The sequence below is a fragment of the Ursus arctos genome, unplaced genomic scaffold (assembly GCF_023065955.2).
Source record: "Ursus arctos isolate Adak ecotype North America unplaced genomic scaffold, UrsArc2.0 scaffold_5, whole genome shotgun sequence".
NCBI classification, from domain to species: Eukaryota; Metazoa; Chordata; class Mammalia; order Carnivora; family Ursidae; genus Ursus; species Ursus arctos.
This window is the reverse complement of record NW_026623067.1, coordinates 44,134,188-44,157,091: the sequence shown is the minus strand read 5'-3', so window position 1 is coordinate 44,157,091 and position 22,904 is coordinate 44,134,188. Positions and strand designations below refer to the sequence as shown.

Sequence of the window (22,904 nt, the reverse complement as noted above, 5' to 3'; positions counted from 1 at the left end):
ACCAAGTAGACAGAGGAGCAGAAAGAAAGCTGTTCTGCAGAGAAGTGGAGAAGAAAGAAGTATAATCTGTGGGCAGGAGCATAAAATCAGGATGGAGACAGAAAACATGGTATTTCAGACTCCAGTTTCAACTCTCTTACTCCTGCTTGTGGATTTCTTGAGGTACCTCCTAATCCTCACAATGAACTTTTTTCTTAAACCAGTTTTTATCCTACAACTTGTAATCAAAAGTGTACTATCTAATGCACAAAGCCAGCAGAAGGATCAGGTTTTGGGTTTTTTTGTTTTGTTTTGTTTTTTGGTAGCACTAGGGTTTATTAAGCCGTACCTTAGTACAGGTGCTGGGGCTTGTCCATGGTGCTTTTGATGTATAAAGCCTAGACGTTCTGCCCATTCTTCTTGAGCAATGACTCCAGGAAACTCACAAGCTAAGTGGATGTTGTACACAAGCTCATCATCTGTCATCTGCTGTGGCCAATGGCCACTGCCATACACAGCAACTTCTTCATCTGGAAGTTGATGGTGGACTTCACTTCATCCACTTTGGCCACCATGTTCTCATTGTGGGTCAGTAAGGAAGGGAACTTGCCAGCCTTATTGAGGCCTGGGCTGATTTGTGGGATCTGCTTGATCAGAGATTCTGAAGCCAAAAAGGCATCATACTGCTTGGCCGGCTTCTTGACTAATTTTTTATTGTTGTTGAGTTTCCTCAGTGCTTCAATGTCCATGTGGGAAATATCCACAGCCTTGGCCTCATCACAGTCCTGCTGGTCCCCCCAAAAACATAGGGGGAACTTGGAGTGGGGAGTGGACTTTAGCCTGACTGTGCCCGAGAAGTGTTTGTTCTTCTGACTGTCATAGTTGTTCGAGCTGATCTGCAGCTCCACCATCTCCAAAACCTACCTGCACCTGTGCTGGCTGCCGGGCAGGACTTCCTGCACCACCTCGTACAGGGTGGCTTAGGAGACTTTGCTGCTCGTGGAGCCTCCTACCGCAATAACCGGAAAAGAAAGCCAGCTGAAGGGTCACTTCTGCCATGAATTTTGAAGTTTATTATAGAAATAATGACTCGTTAGATTAGAAAATACCTCAGTGGTCCCTCTCAATTAGACCCAATCCCTATACTATCTTTTCCAAATTATCAGCAGACTCTGCTTAAAGAACTCTAATTATGGAGACTTTATTGTCTCCAAAGGCAGACAATTTCATATTTGAACAATCCTGCCTATTAGAAAATTACTCTGTGCAAGTGGGCAGAAATCTATTCACGCAAAATATTATAACATCTGGGATCATTTGCAAAAATCATGGTATCCCTTTCCCTATAACAGCTATATAGCAGGTTGAAGACAATGACCATTGTCCTTCCTCTTGCTCCCCTTGTGTCTTAACACACACGTACGCACACATGCGCGCATGCATACATACACACATTGTCTTCTCCCTAAAAAATATAATTTCCTTGCTCAATTCTCTGACAAGAAGCTTAGAGCAGTTAAAATGACATGTTTAATGTCGGACTTGGATTTGATTTCAACTCTGCCTTTGTTGGATGTGTAGCTCTGGACAACTCAGTTATCTCAGAGTCTTAGGTCCCTCACATATGAACTGAGCATAATAAAAGTGTTCAACACGAAAGAGTATTGTGAGGATTGAATGAAATGATTCGTGTAAAGAACAGACCATGCGCGTGCGCACGCACACACACAGAATGCAGCACAGCATCTGCCCCTGGTAGGCATTCAGTAAATAGGAGCCGTTATTATCTTATTAATAATACTATTGATACTGGTTATTATGATTGCCCTTATCTAGAAATCTGGTCTTATTTGACCAATGCAATCAAACCGTTATATACAATGACATCAGATTAGTAGTTGTGTGTGCTTACTATAATACCAGGCGCCGCAGAATTGGTAGATTATCTCCCTCTCCAGAGGAAGGGGAGACACAGATCAAGTAGCTTGTCCACAGTCACACAGCTAGTAGGTAGCAGAGCAAGAATCCTAATTCAATAATTCCTACCCAGACACCGTTGCAACATGCCAGTTATGCCGTCATAGCTCGTTAATTATCCACAAGGTGGTGCTCAACAGTAGGCAGTGGCTTTTTCTGCTAAACCCTCTCAAGCAGTCAGATCAGCATTCAAAATGAGGCCCCATGGGGGTGAGTCAGCGTTTCTAATGGAGGCATTTTCTTACAAAGCAACACTTCGAGCCAGGATTTAAGGAGAGCACGTAAGTCATGGGGATGTAACATATAGGATGGTGACTATAGTTAATGATACTATACTGCATATTTCAAACTTGCCAAGAGAGTAGAACTTAAGTAAACTAATAATGACAAGAGTACATAGGAGGTGGGGTCAGTAGCACAAATTTAGGGCACAAGAGAAACACTTAAATGCCTGAAGAAAATATGAGTGAAAAACTTTTATGAGTATGACCCAAAACATAAGAAACTCCCTACAACTAACTTCCCTACGTCTGGTCCCATTACACAAATCTCACATCCTCGTATCCAATTCAGTCATTCCTTTGGAGAGATAAAAAAACAAAACAAAACAAAAACTATAATAAATTTAGACTATGTGTATATTAATTTGTAAGTGTTGGGGCGCCTGGGTGGCACAGCGGTTAAGCGTCTGCCTTCGGCTCAGGGCGTGATCCTGGCGATCCGGGATCGAGCCCCACATCAGGCTCTTCCGCTATGAGCCTGCTTCTTCCTCTCCCACTCCCCCTGCTTGTGTTCCCTCTCTCGCTGGCTGTCTCTATCTCTGTCGAATAAATAAATAAAATCTTTAAAAAAAAATTTAATTTGTAAGTGTTCATTATGTTTTACCTTCTCCCAATGTATTAAAGAAAATTCTGCCTTGTTCTGGGCTTTTCACTAGACTTCTACCCCCCCCCCCCCTTTAAAAATTGACTCAAAATGCTCCAGTTTTGCTTCTGGCCCATTTTTGACAGAGAATTTGCAAATGGGAAGAGAGATGAAAGGAGAAGTAGAGAGAAATTTCATCACAAAGGCAAATATTTAGTCCATTAAAAGCATAAAATACAGAAGCGAAGGATAAGAGAGAAGAAACATGGAGATCACTAAGGCTCGTTCTGTTCTGTTTTGTGTTTTTACCCAGGTATGTTCCAGGGAGGATGTTTAGTGAGGGTTTAAGATAAAGGCTCGGGGTGGGTATAGAGTGTGAGAGATGTGAAGATGGGAGGCAGGGCAAAGGGGGGCGTGGAAGAACTGAGTAGGAATTACAATCCCGTGATGTCTGCCAAGGGATTCAAGTCAGGATCTGAATCACCTCTACTCACTTTCAGACATCACACTTGGTTTCTTTGAAGATGGCTACACAGAGAACTCCAGTAAGCTGTAGCTCTTGGGTTTATTCTGGTTAGAGCAACACGCATCGGAGGCAACCACACACATGTCCACCTTGCTGGAATGAGCAATTCTTATCCTGTTCGCTTCTCCTTGCCTAACAAGCGGACCTGTCAAATAAATAATTTTCGTGATACTAATGAACCAATATTAAGCAAATTATGCTCCCTTGCCACTTTTAAGTATGTAATACAAATACGAATCCCTAATGCACCTGCTGCTTCTTACAGTTTCAAACTTCTCTTTCAACTCATTTGAACTTTACAACATTCCTGGAAAGCAAGCAAGGATCATTATCACCATTTTACAAGATGAGGGAAAGGAGATTCATAGAAGTTGCACGGCTTTCACAAGATCACAAAGTCGGTATGTGGCAGAGCCAGATTTTACCTTCAATTTCTGACTGCAATTCCCTGGGCTCCATGGGATTGTCACCACACTTCTCCACTGTATGTGCCCCATGAAGCATGTGCTTCATGTAACTACCTCATGGAGATGGCTGAGTATGTAGAGGCAAAGCGCATTTGGCTTAGAGCTTGGAGGACTTGATTCTAGTCCCTTCCTTTCTATAACTTTGATAAGTCATTTTTCCACTCTGAAGTTTATTGACTTCATCTGTTTGTATTTATTTTTTTATTGAAGTACAGTTGACACACACTGTTATATTAGTTTCAGGGGAGCGACACAGTGATCCACTAAGTCTATACATTATGCTGTGCTCACCACAACTGTAGCTAACATCTGTCACCACAGGACACTATTACAGTACCACTGACTTGATTCCCGACGCTGTACCTTTCATCCCTGTTGCTTACTCATTCCAAAACAGGAAACCTGTATCTCCCACTCCCTTTCACCCATTTTGCCCATCCCCCCAGCCCCCTCCCCTCTGGCAACCATCAATTCTCTGTACTTATAAGTCTGATTCTGCATTTTGTTTGTTTGTTCCTTTGTTTTGTTTTTTAGATTCCACATATAAGTGAAATCATATGGTATTTGTTTTTCTCTTTTTTTCATGTTTGTATTTTAGAACTTCAGTATTCAATATTAACAATGATAACAGCTATGATTACTAAAGGCTTATATAAGGTAGACACTAATAATAGGTACACAGATCTGTCATCCATTTAGTCTTCACAACCTTGCAAGATTTCAGAGAGGTTAAAGTAAATCCCAAATGGCAAGTAGCAGAATCAGGATTTGAACACAGGTCAGACAGATTCTTTTTTCACAGCACCATATTGCCTCAAAATCTCTTGAATTATCAAAATATGCGAGTGACTATAAAAGAGGCAGGCCACTCCAGATTGGTAGGTGGCAGGTTTAATAAGCAAGGGAACTTACATACAAACCTTGTTTTGGGTGGCAGCAAGACAAGTAGATGTACCCATCTGACAGAATCTGAAAAGTTTATATAAAGGTTTCGAACAGGATTCTGTCATGTATCCAGTCCAGATGGTCTCAATAACACATTATTGTCTCAAGGCTATGTCCTCGAAAATGACTTCTAGTGTGGACAGTGGGCAGAATGTACATTCCAAGGACGGGGGTGGGGTGGGTGGGGAGAATGAGGAGCCTCTAATTGACTGAGTCCAGCTCACAGGTCAACCGGTGATCACATCCTCTCAATGACCTCCTTCAACAGGACTGGCTCTGGGTTTGTCCTCCTCAGAATCCAGGTTCTTAGAAACTGCTTTGTGTCCCCCAGATAGGTGGAGCTTCTGTGTGGTCCCCATGCCTGTTTCTGTCTTCAATCTAGGTGGTCAGAAGAACTTCTCTTTTGAATGTGATCAGAAGACATTCTTCCATTACCTCAGTAGACTTTTCTCCAAGTCTATTACCTCTTATCTGTTAAACCCCTTGTTTAAAATTGCTGGTGCAATTCTATCTACCTTCCCTCCCCCCCAGCACTAAACCAGGAAATATGTGCGTATACGGTTTCCATATATCGGTACACAGGAAAGTAAACTTTAGGAAGTAAAACATGATAATAAATGCTTTTCTTCACATCAAAAGCTTGAGAACTTTATATGGAAGAGACAACCTCCAAATATCTGTTGAGACAAGCTTTGGGCTTGCTTCCTTCTGGATTGTGGCCATATTTCTGAAATACACATTCTAAGCAAGTGGGACAGGTTTGGTCACTTAATTAAGTGAGTAGGCCCTCTTCAAGCCAAATGCAGGACTCTCCAATCCTCACACTGTGAGAGGAAGCCCAGCTTTCACTGGGGGAAAATACCGTTTCCAAGTCACACAAGAAAAGCACTATCTGAACTTCATGGGTACCAACACACAGCCCTCTCCTCAAGCAAATAGGCATTTCCAGCCTTAGGTTCCTACACAGCTCAGACATTCCAGACCATGACAGAGTCACCAGGCTGATCCCACACCCTCTCATAGACACTGAGGACCAGAGACTTGCTCAATGTCAGGAGACTCCTAAAGACTGTGCTTTTAATCTCCTGCCCTTTTATTAAAACTTAATGCTTCCTCTTGGGAAACCAAACAACCACTGGGAGTCGTCCTGACCAGCCACTATAGAGGACTGCCCTTGGCAAAATCCTCCTTTCCTCCTGACTTTTCTAAGACAGATCCACCAAATAGCATGTCCATAACTGGCCTTAGAGAGCCAATTTAAGATCTGCCCAAATTACTGTGATGGAAAGAAGGAAAAGAAGGAAGGAAGGAGTAAAAGAAAGGAAGAAATCTTTACCAATAAGTGCCAGAAATGTGGGATTATGCCAAATTAAAGGGGTGTTTTACTTGGTACTTCTTGAAGACTTTGATATAGTAAAGGTGTACTGTGATCTCCTAATAGGGAAATAGGTTCCCCAACTTATTTGGCCATGTTAATATTACTTTTATCCCCTCCATGGAGAAGTGCATACATTCAGTGTTCCATGAACACTCTGAGATATGTTAATGTGGTCTGGTATTTTTAAGATCCCATTTACAACGTTAAGAAAGCAGAAGTGACTTGTTTAAGGCCTTATAGAGTGCATTTCATAGAAGGAGGACTGATTTGCAACAACATGGATGAAACTGGAGGGCGTTATGCTAAATGAAATAAGTCAGGCAGAGCGACATAAATACTGCATGGTATCATTTTTATGTGGAATCTAAGTCTATACATACACACTTGCCAATTTCATAAAAACAGAGAGCACAGTGGTGGTTGCTGGGGGCTGGGGATGCCAAAATGAGGAGATGTCAGTCAAAGGGTACAAACTTTTGAGTTATGAATAAGTTCTGAGGATCTAATGTGCAGTATGATGACTATCATTAATAATATGGTTTTGTATACTTGCAATTTACTGAGAGTAGATTTTAAGTATTCTCACCATACACACACAAAAATAACTATGTGAGGTTTTAGAAGTATTAATTAACTTGACTGGTAATCAAGGAGGATTGCAATCTATGTATTCTCACCTTTTAGGTCAATGATCTATTTACAACACCAGGCTGCCATAGTCCAAAACAGGAATAACTTGGTCCCCAAGACTCAGAAACAATGCACGCTGCATGAGGCCAGGGAATCTATTTTGTTAATTATTGAGCGTCTAGCCCAGTGCTTGGCACATTGAAGATATCCAGAAGTATTTGTTTAATAAAAAAATGTTACAGGACAATACAGGATCACTTTATCTTATTGCCTCTTTGCAACAACCTTATGACTTATTATTCAAATTCAGAAATTTGAAGATTAGAAATCTGAAATTTGAGATTAGAAAGGGAAAAGTAACTTGTCACAAGTTCACAGAGATAATAAGTCACTATGATGGTATATTAGCTTAGTATTTCTCAAATCCTGGATATAAATCATCTGGGTGTCTTTTAAAACTGTAGACTGTAATTCAGTAGGTTTGGGGTAGGATCTGCAAAACTGCATTTCTAACAAGCTCCCAAGAGAAGTTGATTCTGCTACTCCACAGACTACACTTTGAATAGCAAAATCCTAGTTCACAATTACAGAATGCCAGAGTTTTAAAAGGAAAACATAATTGGTCAAGTTAAAAATATGAAGTCTAGATATTACAAAATGCTCCCTCTTTGGCCATTTTTTGATGTTCACATCGCCACTCTGAGCTAACATTGGGCCAAAATCCTGCCACACCGTACTACAGACAAGGCATCACAAAATGACATAGCCAATGCATAAGGACATACCATGGAGGAGCTGGGAAGAAATATCCCATAATACTTTCCTACTGCCCTGTGACTTCCCACCAGAGATCACCATGAGCCAAAACCAACAGGAAACATGAGGCAGAAAAGTCCACTGATATAATCCAGTCAGCTCAGCCTCAAAGGGCAAAAAGCAGAGTAGAGAAAAACAGAGGGTGGCTTAGGAGGGGCGCACAGACGCTATCCAATCAATGCTCTTCTGCCTCTCGGTAGAGACCGGACCAAGCTCATTTCCATCTCTTTCTCCAAGAGTGGAAAAAACGTCAAGGGAAAAGAGGGGAGGGAAGGGTGTGTACTTTTCTATTTTGTGCCTGCACACTTCCCCCAGAACTGGATGACACTATCGTCTGTGGAAAAGCAGTATGTCTTTTCACTGGCAGGTTAGACCCTCTGTCAGTGTTCTTGCCATCAGCACAAAAACTTCTCACTCTTCTCTGCCTCTGAGTAGGCATCTCTCACTTCTCTAAATTCTCATCCCTCTCAGCCTCTAGAGAATTAGCTCTCAGGATTCCCCTGCTCTTATCTTACTGTTTCTTCTCAGATTCATTCCTAAGTATCTCTTCTTAAATAGTTTTTTAAAAAAACTGTTTTATCTGCTGAAGGCTCTAACACCCTATCTTTGGGGGTTACTTTCAACTCCATTCCTTCAGTTCCATTGGCCATCTACTTATAGGGAACCCCCACCTAGTTGATGAAGCAGCCCTTCAATCTCAAGTGGCCAGCTACATTCAGCATCTTTCCCCTGAGCTCCTTCCTTGGTTCCCTTCTCATGATAAAAGTCACCATCACTCTCCCACTAATCACCCACTCTCAAAGCCAACTCTAACAAATTCTAGCTCCATGATACCACTAGTATTTACATCCTTTGCTTATTTCCCAGTGACAAAATTGCTGTTTAATTCCTCATTTTTTTCTTTCCTTGGCTAATAAAATAATTTCCTAATTAATTTCTTGCTTCTTGATTTTTTTAAATCTCTCTAGCCCAATTTACACATACAACCATCAGATTAATATTCCAAAAATACAGTTCTGATTATATCATACTTTTAAAAAAAAATCATTCAACTCTTGGAATAGCTGTTGAAGGGAAAATAACTGTGAATGTATGAACAAGGAGGAGGGGAGGCAATGTTAGCATCCCACCTCTTTGGACTCCACCTGTTTTTCTGTTCTTTATCTTCTGTATCTTTTTTTGCTGGCTCTGAATGGTATATTTGTCTTTCTTTTTGTTTACTTTCAAATCTTCTGCAAATTTTGGAATTGGAGATAGTGTGAGAGGGAAGAAAGGAGAAACAAGATTCGTGGTAGTTGAGGAAGAGGGGGATAATGAAGACATTGAGTGACCCAATTGGTCTTTGATAATTGCTAGTCAATCATTGGGAAATTGAAAGCATGAATGGATATTTTTTAAAACCAGGGTTTCTAAGTATGGCTAAAGGTGGAACTAACTTCATTGACCAGAGTTCTTAGTGTCAATATCAATTCTGGGGGCTTGGAAGTTCTGAAAGGGAAATGACCAAATTCTAACTACTTCAATCTGAATGGAACTAGAATCAAAGTACTCAGTTCAGTAGATGTTCAGGAAAATACTAAAAAATAGAAAAGTCATGCCTTGTTTAACTATGCTATCATAATCCCAATGGTTGAGAAAGTATTTTTTAATGGCTACAGCATAACATACTTAAAGGGATTTGGTCAGAAAGATAATGAACATCAACTCTGAAGAGGAAGAAGATAAGTATGGAAATAACCATAACAAAGATAATGGGCAGAATGGACCCAGTCTACCCAGAGAATATGAGGAAGAGGAAGACAGGGAAGAAAAGGAGAATGAGGGCAATATGAAGCAAGCTCAGAATTGGGAAAGGAAGAATAAGAAATAGACCTCTCATGTTCAAAGAATTTCAATATGTTGGCTAACTGAACATAATTTTAAAAAATACAGCTAATGGGAAAAAAAACAAAGAATTTCAGGATGGATATTATGATGACTATGTTGACAAGGAGAGAGTAGAAGATGGAGAAGTAGGTCTTCAAGGGAAAAAGAAAAATCAAGATGCAAAGGATGAAAGAGGAAGACATGACTTAAACTTCTTTTTTTTTTTTAAGATTATTTATTTATTTATTTGACAGAGATAGAGACAGCCAGCGAGAGAGGGAACACAAGTAGGTGGAGTGGGAGAGGAAGAAGCAGGCTCACAGCGGAGGAGCCTGATGTGGGGCTCGATCCCAGAACGCCAGGATCACGCCCTGAGCCGAAGGCAGACGCTTAACCGCTGTGCCACCCAGGCGCCCCATGACTTAAACTTCTTAAACCAGACCCCGTAATGCTACTGGTTTTTCAATAAAATGGTCATTACAGTGATTTCCATAGAAAATAAGCAACATGTAACTCTTAATAGAATATGGTTTACTATTTTCATATTGTCTTTATTAAAATAAGCTTTATTCATCTGTTAATGATTATATGTGGAGAAAAATTTTTATTGATGTTATTGTCATATTCCCTAGAAATGTATTTGGAATCTTAATTTTTCTCATTATCTTATTAATCATTATTATTAATCTTTCTCATTAATCATTATTAGCCAACAATGAAAACATGACTGATTTTAAACAAGTTTAATATGGTACATTTTTTTCATGTTTTAAACTTATTTTAAAAACAGAAGTAGAAGTTGCTATAATATACAAAGGCAACAGGTTTTTTTTTTGAATGGCAAGTTGATTATTTTCATAACTGACCCAGAGACCTCTAGTTGGAAAGCTCTTAGTTTTGTGTTTGTTTAGTAAGAGTTTTAAAATTTTTGTATGTGTTTGTTTTGTCACATGAGTAGTTTGGAGGATAGGAGTAAAATAATAAAGATTCTATTCAGCTACACAGTTCATGAATTTTAATACTCTTTGTATGATAGTGTATATATATATGTATCGTGTTAAGTTCCTCATGAGTCTCTTCCTAAAAATTTGAAATTATTACTTTTCGTGCAATTGTTTTTTCCCCCAACTTTAAAGATTTTTTTTTTTTTATTTGAGAGAGAGGGAGAGGGAGAAGCAGACTCCCTGCTGAGCAGAGAGCCCGACACGGGCCTTGATCCCAGGACCCTGAGATCATGACCTGAGTTGAAGGCAGACGCTTAACTGACTGAGCCACCCAAGCGCCCCTGTTTTCCAACTTCAGTGAGTATAACTGACAATTAAAAATTGTATATATGTAAGGTATACAACATAATGATCTGATATACAGATATATTATAAAATAATCACCACAATCAAGCTATATAACATATCCATCTCCTTACATAATTAGCATAATTTTTGTGTGTGGTAAGAACACTTAAGACCCACTCTCTCAGCAAATTTTGTATACAATACAGTTATCATTAACCACAGTTACATTGGGCACCTGGGTGGCTCAGTTGTTAAGCGTCTGCCTTCGGCTCAGGTCATGATCCCAGGGTCCTGGGATAGAGCCCCGATCGGGCTCCCTGCTCAGAGGTAAGCCTGCTTCTCCCTCTCCCATTCCCCCTGCTTGTGTTCCCTCTCTTGCTGTCTCACTCTCTGTCAAATAAATAAATACAATATTTAAAAGAAAACAAAAAAAAATTATAGTTACGGTGTTGTACATTAGATCTCCAGACCTTATTCACCTGGCATAACTGAAACTTTGTACACCTTGACCAACCAACTTCTCCCTATTTCCCCTTACCTTAAGGATCATCATTCTCCTTTCTGCTATGTTCATCATGGGTATTAGCCTGTAGTTTTCTGTCCTTGTAGTGCCTTTGTCTGATTTTGGTATCAGAGTGATGCTGGTCTCATGAGTTTGGAAGTGTTCCCTCATTTACAATTTTTTGAAAGAGTTAAAGAAGGATTAGTCCTGGGCTTTTCATTGCTGGGGGGTTTTTGATTACTGATTTCGTCTCCTTATTTGTTATTGGTCTGTTCAGGTTGTCAATTTCTCCTTGATTGGTTTTGGTACATCATATATTTCTAGGCATTTATCCATTCTTTCTAGGTTTTCCAGGTTTTTGGCATGTGATTCTTCATAATAGTCCCTATGATCCTTTCTATTTCTAAGACATTATTATAATGTCTCCTCTTTCATTCCTGATTTTATTTGAGTCTTTCCTTTTCTTTTTCTTAGTCTAGCTAAGGGTTTATCAATTTTGTTAATCTTTTCTTAAAAAAACACAACTGTTAGTTTTAATGATTTTTCCATTTTTTATTCTATATTTGATTTATTTCTGCTCTAATCTTTATAATTTCCTTCCTTATGTTAACTTTGGGTTAAACTTATTTTTCTTTTTCCAGTTCCTTCAGGTATAATGTTAGGTTGTTCATTTGATATCTTTCTTCTTCCTTAGTCTAGGTATCTATCACTAAAAACTTCCCTCTTAGTACTGTTTGTTCTGCAACCCATAAATTTTGGTATGTTCTGTTTTCATTTTTGTCAAGATACTTTTTAAATTGTTATTATATATTTCAGGTATATGACATTCTAATCAGACACCTGTATACATGACAAAGTGATCACCCCCAAAAGTCTATTTACCTTCCATCACCCTACAAACCCTACAAACCCCAACTCCTTTCCCTCTGGTAACCACTGATCTGTTCTCTGTATCAAGATACTTTTAAAACTCCCTTTGATTCCCTCTGACTCAATAGTTTTCAAGAGCGCATTCTTTAGTTTCCACCTATTTGTGGAGCTGGGGCCTGATGCACAGGCATGCATGGAGGGGTAGCAGTGCCAGAGTCCAGAGCACAGGTGCACATGAAGCAGGTATGGAGCCAGGGTCCCAGTCATGTGCCAGAATGGGGCAGGTGGGTCAAGTTCCCTGGCACCAATGGGGCTGGGAGCAGTGGCTGCTCTGGCCTGGGATGAGGGGTGCAAAGCAACTCCTACTGCCCAGGCACCTCCACCAGCTGGGGTCAAAGTCAGAAAAAACTGTAGGGATTTTTGGTGGCAAAAACTGTGGCAAAAGCTCTGTGGCAAAGGTTGCTGGGGTCTTCTATGGTGAAGGCTCCTGGGATCTCCCCGCTCCTGTTTTCCCCCATAGTGAGGAAGTCATGAACAAGAGGATCTTTCTTGGTGCTAAGCAATGCAAGACTGGATGATGGGATGATGAAGGTAAAACACTTCCTCTACTTTTTAATACAATCAACCTCAGTTTATGTGTTTCACTGATTTGCTACAACTTCCTCATTAGGCTCTACCTCATTTCCTATTAAATAGTTCTTCTATGGTGAACATCTCAAGTTCTTCAAACTTTCCTCAAAGGCCATGTTTTTAAAGCCCCTTTGCATCATTGCTGCGGTTTTTTTGTTTTTTTTTTTTTTTTTTTTTGAGAGAGAGAGACGCAGGGCTTGATCTCACGACCCTGAGATCACAACCTGAGCCTAAATCAAGAGTCAGAGGCTTAGCCAACAGAGCCGCCCATCTTTTTTTTAAAACATATTCTCTGTGCCAGAGGCTGTGCTATTTGTTCTCCATGCATCACTATATTTGGGTCTCTCAAGGAGTCTGAGAGTTAGGTATTATAATCTTCATTTTACAGATAAGAAACTGAAGTTTTGAGAGTTCAAATAACTTGCCCAAGATATCATTGATTGAGTAGCATCCAAACTGAGTTCTGTCTGACTTCAGAGTCTATGCTACACAGTACCCACTATTTTGTCCCAGGAGGGAGTGAACTGCCCATCTTCAGAAGTGTAATCATAAAATCTGGATGTGCACTTGAGGGAACAATAGAATGAGGGAGCCTGGGTGGCTTAGTCAGCTGAGTGTCCAACTTAATTTTGGCTCGGGATCCTGAGATCAAGCACGGCATCGTGCTTCACGCTTGGCACAGAGTCTGCTTGAGATTCTCTCTCTCCCTCTCCCCCTTCCCCTGCTTGTGCTCTGTCTCTCTAAAAAATAAACAAAATCTTAAAAAAAAAAAAAAGAATGAGGTTCTAATCAGGTGGTGAATTGAATGAGACCTCTGAGAATAATTTTGGCCTTCCCAATCACACGAGATTTTGAATTTTAAATAGTTGTATGATGTGCAGTGATGAATTTAACAGGACATTTAAGATAGAAGCAGCAAAACTAGCAAGAACAGAATATGATGTCTCCCTTTCTCTTCTGTACGTGAGGATTATACTGATCATATTTGCTTTATATTAAGGTTCTTTGCATTTCACATCTTTCTGAAGTAGAGGAGGATATGGATACATGTTTCACAGATACAGAAACCAGCCCTGACAGAGATGCATGGAATCGACTTTTTTGACTCTCTGACACCGGATAGTGAGGTGTTATCTCCACTGCCACATGAGCTCCCCTCCTGCCAGTGACCAAGGCTCCTTGCCACAAGATTAACGAAACATCACAACCATGTTTCTGAGCAGTGTCCAACTAAGGCAGCTCTCCCTTTCATAAAGCCTCTCTTCCCTTGGTTTACCCAGCATCCAAATATCCTCTTTTTTCCTTCTGCCCTTCTGATAGCTTTTTCTAAACTTTCCTCCAGGGCCTTCTTGCTTTGTGGAGCCCTGAAATGTGTATGTCCCTCAAGTATCTGGTGAAGTGCTCTTCTCTCCTAATCTTACCACTATCCTTGAATTATCCCATCTATTCCCATGGCTTTATCTTTCAGTGATGATTCCCAGGCCCATATCTCATGTAAAGTCTCCTCTTTCCAAGGTCAGAAAGTATTTGTTGATAAATGAGTAAAGGTAGGAATGGATAAATAAGCATAGGAGAAGTAACTGGGTTCCCATATTTCAGAATGGAACCCAGAAAAATGCATTCTTATCACTGGTTTTCACATCAGATAAAACTAAGTTCAAGTTCAGTCCTGGCCTCTTACTAGTAGAGTGATGTTAGAGAATTAAAATGCCCATACCTCAGTTTATTTTCTCATTGTTGCTGTTAGTTTGTTTTGCTTTGTTTTTAACAATTTACAAAATGAGGATAATTATACCCATCCTGACCTACATTTCAAGTAGGGTAATTATGAGGAATGCATGAGTTCTCACATGGGAGAGGGCCTTAAGAATGAGAATTGTTCTTACTAAACAGTATTGAGCTATTCATTCAAGAGAGGCAGAGGGCAGGATGCCTATCAGTGTGCAAGACAGATGTTTTCTTTATTTATCCTGAAGGTCGAGGTAGCTGTTGATGGCAGCTATTCACAGCTCAGCCATAAAATGTCTGCTGAAGGAAGGGTATGAAGGATAAAGGGTGGTGGCCACATTAAGTCCAGCCCTAGATATCCACAACACATACCCGCCTGTTGTGTATGGTAATGCCTGAGAACACGTGCCCAGCCCAGACCTCAGCCAAAGCACCTGGCCTCAAAGATGGAGGGAATACAAAAGCAACCAGTGAGACAGCCTCTTTAGTCATCACTGAGTGCCAAGGCTAGAGGCATTCTTTCTTTCTTTTTCTTTTAAGATTTTATTTATTTATTTGACAGAAAGAGACACAGCCAGCGAGAAAGGGAACACAAGCAGGGGGAGAGGGAGAGGAAGAAGCAGGCTCCCAGCAGAGCAGGGAGCCTGACACGGGGCTCAATCCCAGGACCCTGGAATCACACCCTGGGCCGAAGGCAGACGTTTAATGACTGAGCCCCCCAGGCACCCCAAGGCTAGAGGCATTCTAGTCATTATTCCATTCAACAATCTCATTGGAAAAATGGAGACGTTTGGGCCCTGGACAGGAAAAAAGAAGCACCCAAGGTCACCCACCAAGTTAGTTGCAGAGCTGGAATATGTCAGTCACCAGTTAGGATACATTCTAACCACTTTGACTATAAGACTATTATAACTATTTTTCATCCAGAAAGTGATTATAATTATTTTTATTTTCCCTTATTAGGTTTTAATGTACGTGTAGTAAGATACTTTACATACAGTTTAAATTTACCCTTTTTATTTTTTTAAGTTTTAATTTAAATCCAGTTAACATACAGTATAATATTAGTCTCCAGTGTACAATATAGTGATTCAACACCTCCCTACAACACCCAGTGCTCATCACAACAAATGCACTCCTTAATCCCCCATTACCTATTTCACCCATCCTCCCATCTACCTCCCTCTGGTGACCATCAGTTTGTTCTCTATTGTTAAGAGTCTGTTTCTTGGTTTGCCCCCCCCCTTTCTTTTCCCTTTGCACATTTGTTTTGTTTCTTAAATTCCACATGAGTGAAATCATATTAAATTTATCTTTTAAAATATCAAGTTCTATGTCTTTTGCCAAATAGAAAATTTTGTGATACAAGCATATTTATGCATAAAGTGTCCATCACCCTGAACAATTCCCTCAGCCCATTTACAGGAAGCCCTTCCCTCTCTGTTCAATGCACACATCTGTCTCCTGTCTCTAGAGTTTTTCCTTTTTCAGAACACCATATTAATGAAATTAGAAATAGTATGCAGCATTTTGAGTTTCACTTAGAATAATGTGTTTGAGGGGCATCTAGGTGGCTCAGTCTGTTAAGCATCTGACTTGAGCTCAGTTCAGGTCTTGATCCCAGAGTCGTGAGTTCAAGCCCCATGTTGGACTCTGCACTGGGCATGAAGCCTACTTAATAAACAACAATAATAATAATAATTTGTAAATTAATCCATGCTGTTGCATGTGTCAGGACTTTGATCCTATTAATGCTAAGTAGTACTTCTTTTTTAAAAACTATTTTAATTCAATTAATTAACGTATAATGTATTATTGGTTTCAGAGGTACAGGTCTCTGATTCATCAGTCTTATATAATACCCAGTGCTCAGTACTTCACATGCCCTCCTTAATGTCCATCATCCAGTTATCCCATTCCTCCATCCCCCTCCCCTCCAGCAACCCTGAGCTTGTTTCCTATAATTAAGAGTCTCTTATGGTTTGTCTCCCTCTCTGGTTTCTTCTTGTTTTATTTTTTCCTTTCTTCCCCTATTATCCTCTGTGTTGTTTCTTAAATTCCACATAACAATAAGATATGATAATTATCCTTCTCTGACTTATTTCACTTAGCATAATACCCTATAGTTCCATCCACGTTGTTGCAAATGGCAAGATTTCATTTTGATGATGACTGCGTAATATTCCATTCTCTATATATATATACATTCATCTGTTGATGTACATCTGGGCTCTTTCTATAGTTTGGCTATTGTGAACATTGCTGCTATAAACACTGGGGTACAGGTGCCCCTTCGGATCACTACATTTGCATCTTTGGGGTAATTACCCAGTAGTGCAATTGCAGGGTCCTATGGTAGCTCTATTTTCAACTTTTTGAGGAACCGCCACACTGTTTTCCAGAGTGGCTGCACCAGCTTGCATTCCCACCAACAGTGTAGGGGGTTCCCCTTTCTCGCATCCTTGCCAACACTTGTTGTTTCCAGAGTTAATTTTAGCCATTCTGATTGGTGTGAGGTGGTATCTCATTGTGGTTTTGATTTGTATTTTCCTGATGCCAGGTGATGTTGAGCATTTTTTCATGTGTCTGTTGGCCATTTGGATGTCTTCTTTGGAGAAATGTCTGTTCGGGTCTTCTGCCCATTTCTTGATTAGATTATTTGTTCTTTGGGTGTTGAGTTTAATAAGTTCTTTATAGATTTTTGATACTAGCCCTTTATCTGATAAGACAAGTATCTTCTCCCATTCTGTCGGTTGTCTTTTGGTTTTGTTGACTATTTCCTTTGCAAAAGTTTTTTATCTTGATGAAGTCCCAATAGTTCATTTTCCCCTTTGTTTCCCTTGCCTTTGGAGATGTGTCTAGCAAGAAGTTGCTGTGGCCGAGGTTGAAGAGGTTGTTGCCTGTGTTCTCCTCTAGGATTTTGATGGATTCCTGTCTCACATTTAGGTTTTTCATCCATTTTGAGTCTATTTTTGTGTATTGTGTAAGGAAATGGCCCAGTTTCATTCTTCTGCATGTAGTGGTCCAATTTTCCCAACACCATTTGTTGAAGAGACTGTCTTTTTTCCATTGGATATTCTTTCCTGCTTTGTGGGAGATTAGTAACCATAGAGTTGAAGGCCCATTTCTGGGTTCTCTATTCTATTCCATTGATCTATGTGTCTTTGTGCCAGTACCATGCTGTCTTGATGATTACAGCTTTGTAACAGAGCTTGGTAAGTAGTACTTCTTTATGTGGATGCACTACATTTGTTTATCATTTTGCCAGTTGAAGAACATTCGATTATTTCCAGTTTGGGGCCATTACCAGTAAAGCCACTATAAACTGGCATGTATGTTTTTTTCTTTGAACATAAACATTTATTTCACTTGATCATATACCTAGGAGTAAGACTGCTGGGTCATATGGTTAAATATCTATTTAATTTTATACAAAACTGCCAAACTGTTTTCCCATTTTACATTTCCTCCAACAATCCATGAGAGTTCCAGTTTATCTATATACTATCTAGCACTTATAATGATCAGTTTTGGTTTTTTCTTTTTTAATTTTAGTGATTCAGATACATGGGTAGTGATACCTCATTGTGGTGTTTAATTTGTATTTCTCTGATGACAAATGGTGCAAAATATATCTTTTTATATGTTTGTCAACCACATACCTACTTTGATCAAGTATATTCAGATTTTTGCCCTTTCCTTTTAATCAGGTCATTTTCCTATTACTTAGTTTTGAGAAAAATTTATGCATTCTGGCTATAAATCCCTTAATATATATGTGAGTTTTCTCCTACTGTCTGGCTTGTCTTTGCTTTTTATCAATAGTGTCTTTTTGTGTATGTAGTTGGTGTTGTATCTAAGACATCTTTGTCTAACCCAAGGTCATAAAGCTTTTTCTCTATATTTTTTCTAGAAATTTTAGAGTTTACATTTTTACATGTAATTCTGTGACATACTTTGAATTAATTTTTCTATATTACATAAGGTATAGATGAAAATTTATTTCTGTTCTCTGTTTCCTCTTCTCCCTCCTTCCCTCTCTCTCTATTATTTCTTCTTGGCATGTTCAATTAATTAAAGCAAACTTCAAGATTCAGTTATCTCACTTTAATGTTCACATCTGATAATACTCAAGAGTCTGAAGGTACATTCCTAGAAATATGTCATGCTCTTCCATGCTTCTGTGCTTTTGTAGATGTCATGTCTCTTACGCGAAGTGTCTTCTCCACAACTTGCTTGCATAGTGAACACTCACAGACCCATTTTTCAAGGCCCCAAACAAATGATACCTCTATGATTGCCTCTTGAGACAATGTTAACCACTACATGAGATACTCCCATAGGAATCTGTCATAACTCCCTTAGCATGTCTCATATTTAAATTATAATCATTTGGTTACATATTTGCCTCCTCAACAAAGGTGAGGTCAGGGACTAGTGTTTTACATTTTCTTGTCCCTCATACCTAGCAGAGCACCTGGCAAATAGCACAAGCTCAATAAATGCCCATTGAACAAGAAATTAATAAACTGATCAGTGGCATAAGGATTGACTAAGACATAAGCTACATGTAGAAAGGTGACAAAGACTAATGGTCACTCCTCAGCATATGGTCACCAAAGGCAGGAGAGCCCTTCCTGAAGCCACATGCATTCCTTGCTGGGCTGGTCTAAAACTTCAGCTAGACTGAATCAAGAACAAGAGAGAGGCTAATGACTTCCTTATGAGGAACACAGGGGAAAAATATGTCCCAGATAGTATATTAAAGAGGAACTGGGTCCCTCAATAACTTCCAACTTCCACTTTCCACATGTGATTTTAACTTTTCATGTACTAACTTTTAATCATTTATTGGACCTCCTCATCCTGGTTGTTCACTCTCTGATCTAGGGTTAAATGCAAGAAAATACTCACGAGTGCCTACTCCTGTACAGTTGCCAAGATTGGGCAGATACAAGTATAGGACACCCAGTTAAATTTAAATTTCAGCTGAATAACAAATATTTTTTAGTATAAATTTGTCCCGTGAAATATTTGGGACATACTTATATGAAAAAATTATTCAGTGTTTATCTGAAATTCAAATTTAATTGGATAACTTGTGTTTTATTCTATAGCCCTATCTCCAGTTTACTTTCTGCCAAGGATTAAGACAGTCCATACCCTGCACCTCCGATACATCAAACTGAGCTACAATAGAGGTGAATAGGTGGGTCAGATTTTCATCCAGTTATCAGTGGGAAACCTACAGATTAATGGGAAAAACCAAGCAGACACAGATGGATCTGTGAGCAAGCAGGCTAGTAAGTGCAAGCTTCCTTGTTTGACCCAGACTTTTTGCCAGTAGTAGTCCTAAGCACATGCCAGTGCAACACAGTGTAACACTTAAGAGTGCAAATTTTGAAATCACACATCCTTGAGTTCAAATCCTTATTGTGGCTCATACACAATTTGTAAGCCTGGACAAAATACTTAATTTCTCCAAGCTTGAATTCCTTATATAAATTAGGATAATAACAGCAGCCTCCACCAGCTTCACTGATATGTTGCATCTAGTGTGATATCTGGCCAGAGTTATCCACATTAGCCTATTACTATTATTAGCCCTAATACTGCTTACACGGCTAACTGTCACTCCATACTCTGGGACAACCCAAGGTAGAACAGGATAGGATAAGACAGGAGAGAAGAGCGTAGGACAAAAAAGGATAGGATAGGACAGGGTAGAATAATAGAATAGGGTAAGGTAGAAGGGAATGGAATGGAATAGAATAGAATAGAATGATTAGTCTACCACTTAGTTTTTACTCAGCATGCTCAAGGCACTGCGCTAACTGTATGACTTTATTTTCTTATCAAAAAGTTGTAATAACCCTGAGAGATATCATTATTCCTATTTTGTTGATATTGGATTCAAAGCATAAAGAGATCAGGAAATATTTCTAAGGTGACAAGGTCAAACAACTTAAAGTGGCAAATCTAAAATTCAAACCCACTTCTGTCATCCCAAAGCCCATGCTTAACCAGTAACACATACATCAAAATCCTTCTGTGAGATTTCCAACCCAGATTGCAATTCTTTCCTGTATTAAGAACTCTGATGTCTGTCACTCGTGCATGGAAATGTCCATAGGAATTAAAGAGTTCCATATTCCTTTCATTCTCGTATCTTCTTACCACACTAGAATGGCATTCCAAGAGAAGGTCTTTATCTTCCTCTTCCCAGCTTGGATAAAAGCATCTTTCATAATCTCAGTTTCTCCTCTACCTAAAGGCAAATTCACTTGCTTATGCCAATGGAGGATAAGTCACAGCTTCTAAACTGCTATTATTATGGCACACGTTAAAGGCTCCTTATTTACAATAGCCAAGACATAGAAACAACCTAACTGGCTATCAATGGATCAATGAATAAAGAGATCATTTTACACACACACACACACACACACACACACACACACACACACACTGGAATATTATTAAGCCATAAAAAAAAAAAACAAGGAAATCCTACCATTTGTAACAACATGGATGGACCTTGAAGGCATTAGGCTAAGTCGAATAAGTCAGACAGATGAAGATAAATATCGTATGATCTCACTTACATGTGGAATTTAAAAACAACAATAAAAAAACAAACTCACAGAAAATGAGATCAGACTTATAGTTGCCAGAGGTAGAGGGTGCAGAGAGGGGAAATTGGAGGAAGGTGGTCAAAAGGTACAAACTCTCTTTTATGAGATACGAAGTACTAGAGTACAGGACCCTAACCAACACTATTATACGATACATAGTAAAGTTGTTAAGAGAATATATCTTATGAGTTATCACAAAGAGAAAATTTTTTCCCTTTTTGTTTCATTTTATATCTATATGAGAAGAGGTATGTCAGCTAAACCTGTTACAGTAATCATTTCACAATATATGTAAATCAAACCATTATGCTGTATGTCCTGAACCGATATAGTGATGTATGTCAAGTACATTTCAATAAAACTGGGAAAACAAACAAAGAAAGATTCTTTACAGCTTATCAGGTATTTTATCTGTTATCTCTTATATCCTTAAATACTGCAGACAAATAGGCAGGAAATTATAATATGTCCCAGTTTTACAGATGAGGAAACCAAGAGCATGGCATCAATCATTTGCCAGAGTCACAGGTTTTAACTGATAGAATCACACAAGTCCAGACTTCTTTTCTCAAAATTATTCATTAATTCATTTATTTGGTATGCATGTTTTGGGTATCTTCTACGTGCACTATTCTGGAAACCAGGGCTGTCTCAGTGAACAACATAGACCAGAATCCTTCCATCCTGGATTTTAACATCTCTGGGGAAGAGAGACATTAAATAATGAAACAAAGAATAATATTTAAATGCTAAGAAGGAAGAATACAGAGTGTACAAAAGATTACAACAGAGGGATCTGAGTTACATTAGAGAGTCACTCTTTTCCTCAGAGAAGAGGCATTTTAACTGAAATCTGAAGCTAAATGGAATAAACCAACAGAAAAGAAGAGATAAAAATACAGCAAACACAGAAAACTGAGCGTCAGGTCCTGAACGTATTTAATGAGGGTCATACCATGAGTCAGTGGTACTGACAGGTATAGAATGCAGCTATCCTGCCCCTCAAAGTGGTGTTATTTCCTTGATACCAGACCAATGAAAGCTGATTCAGGAACTTGTCTGCATGCCCCATTTAGCTGGTATCCTTGAGAAGCCAGCAGGCCTCTCTCCCAGGTTGCAATATTAGAGTCTCTGCTTGCCTATACAGTGTTCTTATGGTGAATTAGAGCTCCCTGAGGGCTCAAAGCTCATGCAAAGCAGAAGGTATTGTTACCTTTTCCCACGCAAATACAGCCACATATCAGGGACCACGCATGGCTAAAAGAGGAAGTTTAGGTGTTTTTTTGTTCCCATTAACACCACTGGACAAGCACAGTGCTCTCCTAAGCAGTGACCCTGATGGCATAAATCTAACTCACTGAAAGCTTCCTACTATGGACCACTATCTCTAGATCACAACCCTTTGTATAGGAGTAATAGGATCTTCTTAAGAAGATAGGTTAGAGTGGGGCACCTGGCTGCGGCACCTGAGTAGCTCAGTTGGTTAAGCATCTGGCTCTTGATTTCGGCTCGTGTCATGATCTCAGGGTTCTGAGATGGAGCCCCACATCGGGCTCTGTGCTGGGCATGGAGACTGCTTAAGATTCTCTTTTTCCCTCTGCCCCCCACCCCACCCTTCCCTCAACACTCTCTGAAGAAGAAGAAGAAGAAGGTGGAGGAGGAGGAGGAGGAGGAGGAGGAGGAGGAGGAGGAGGAGGAGAAGAAGAGGAAGAGGAAGGAGAAGAGGAAAAGTTGGAGTTGAAGAGAAGACCTGGAATGGACCAAGCAGAGCTGCTTGATGGCTTTCAAGTGCAGCTTGG

General features: G+C 39.6%; 1 pseudogene; it reads right to left on the bottom strand.

The window, feature by feature from the left end:
- Positions 1-329: 329 nt before the first annotated feature.
- Positions 330-3,859, bottom strand: LOC113254944 (60S ribosomal protein L10a-like; annotated as a pseudogene).
- Positions 3,860-22,904: the final 19,045 nt, after the last annotated feature.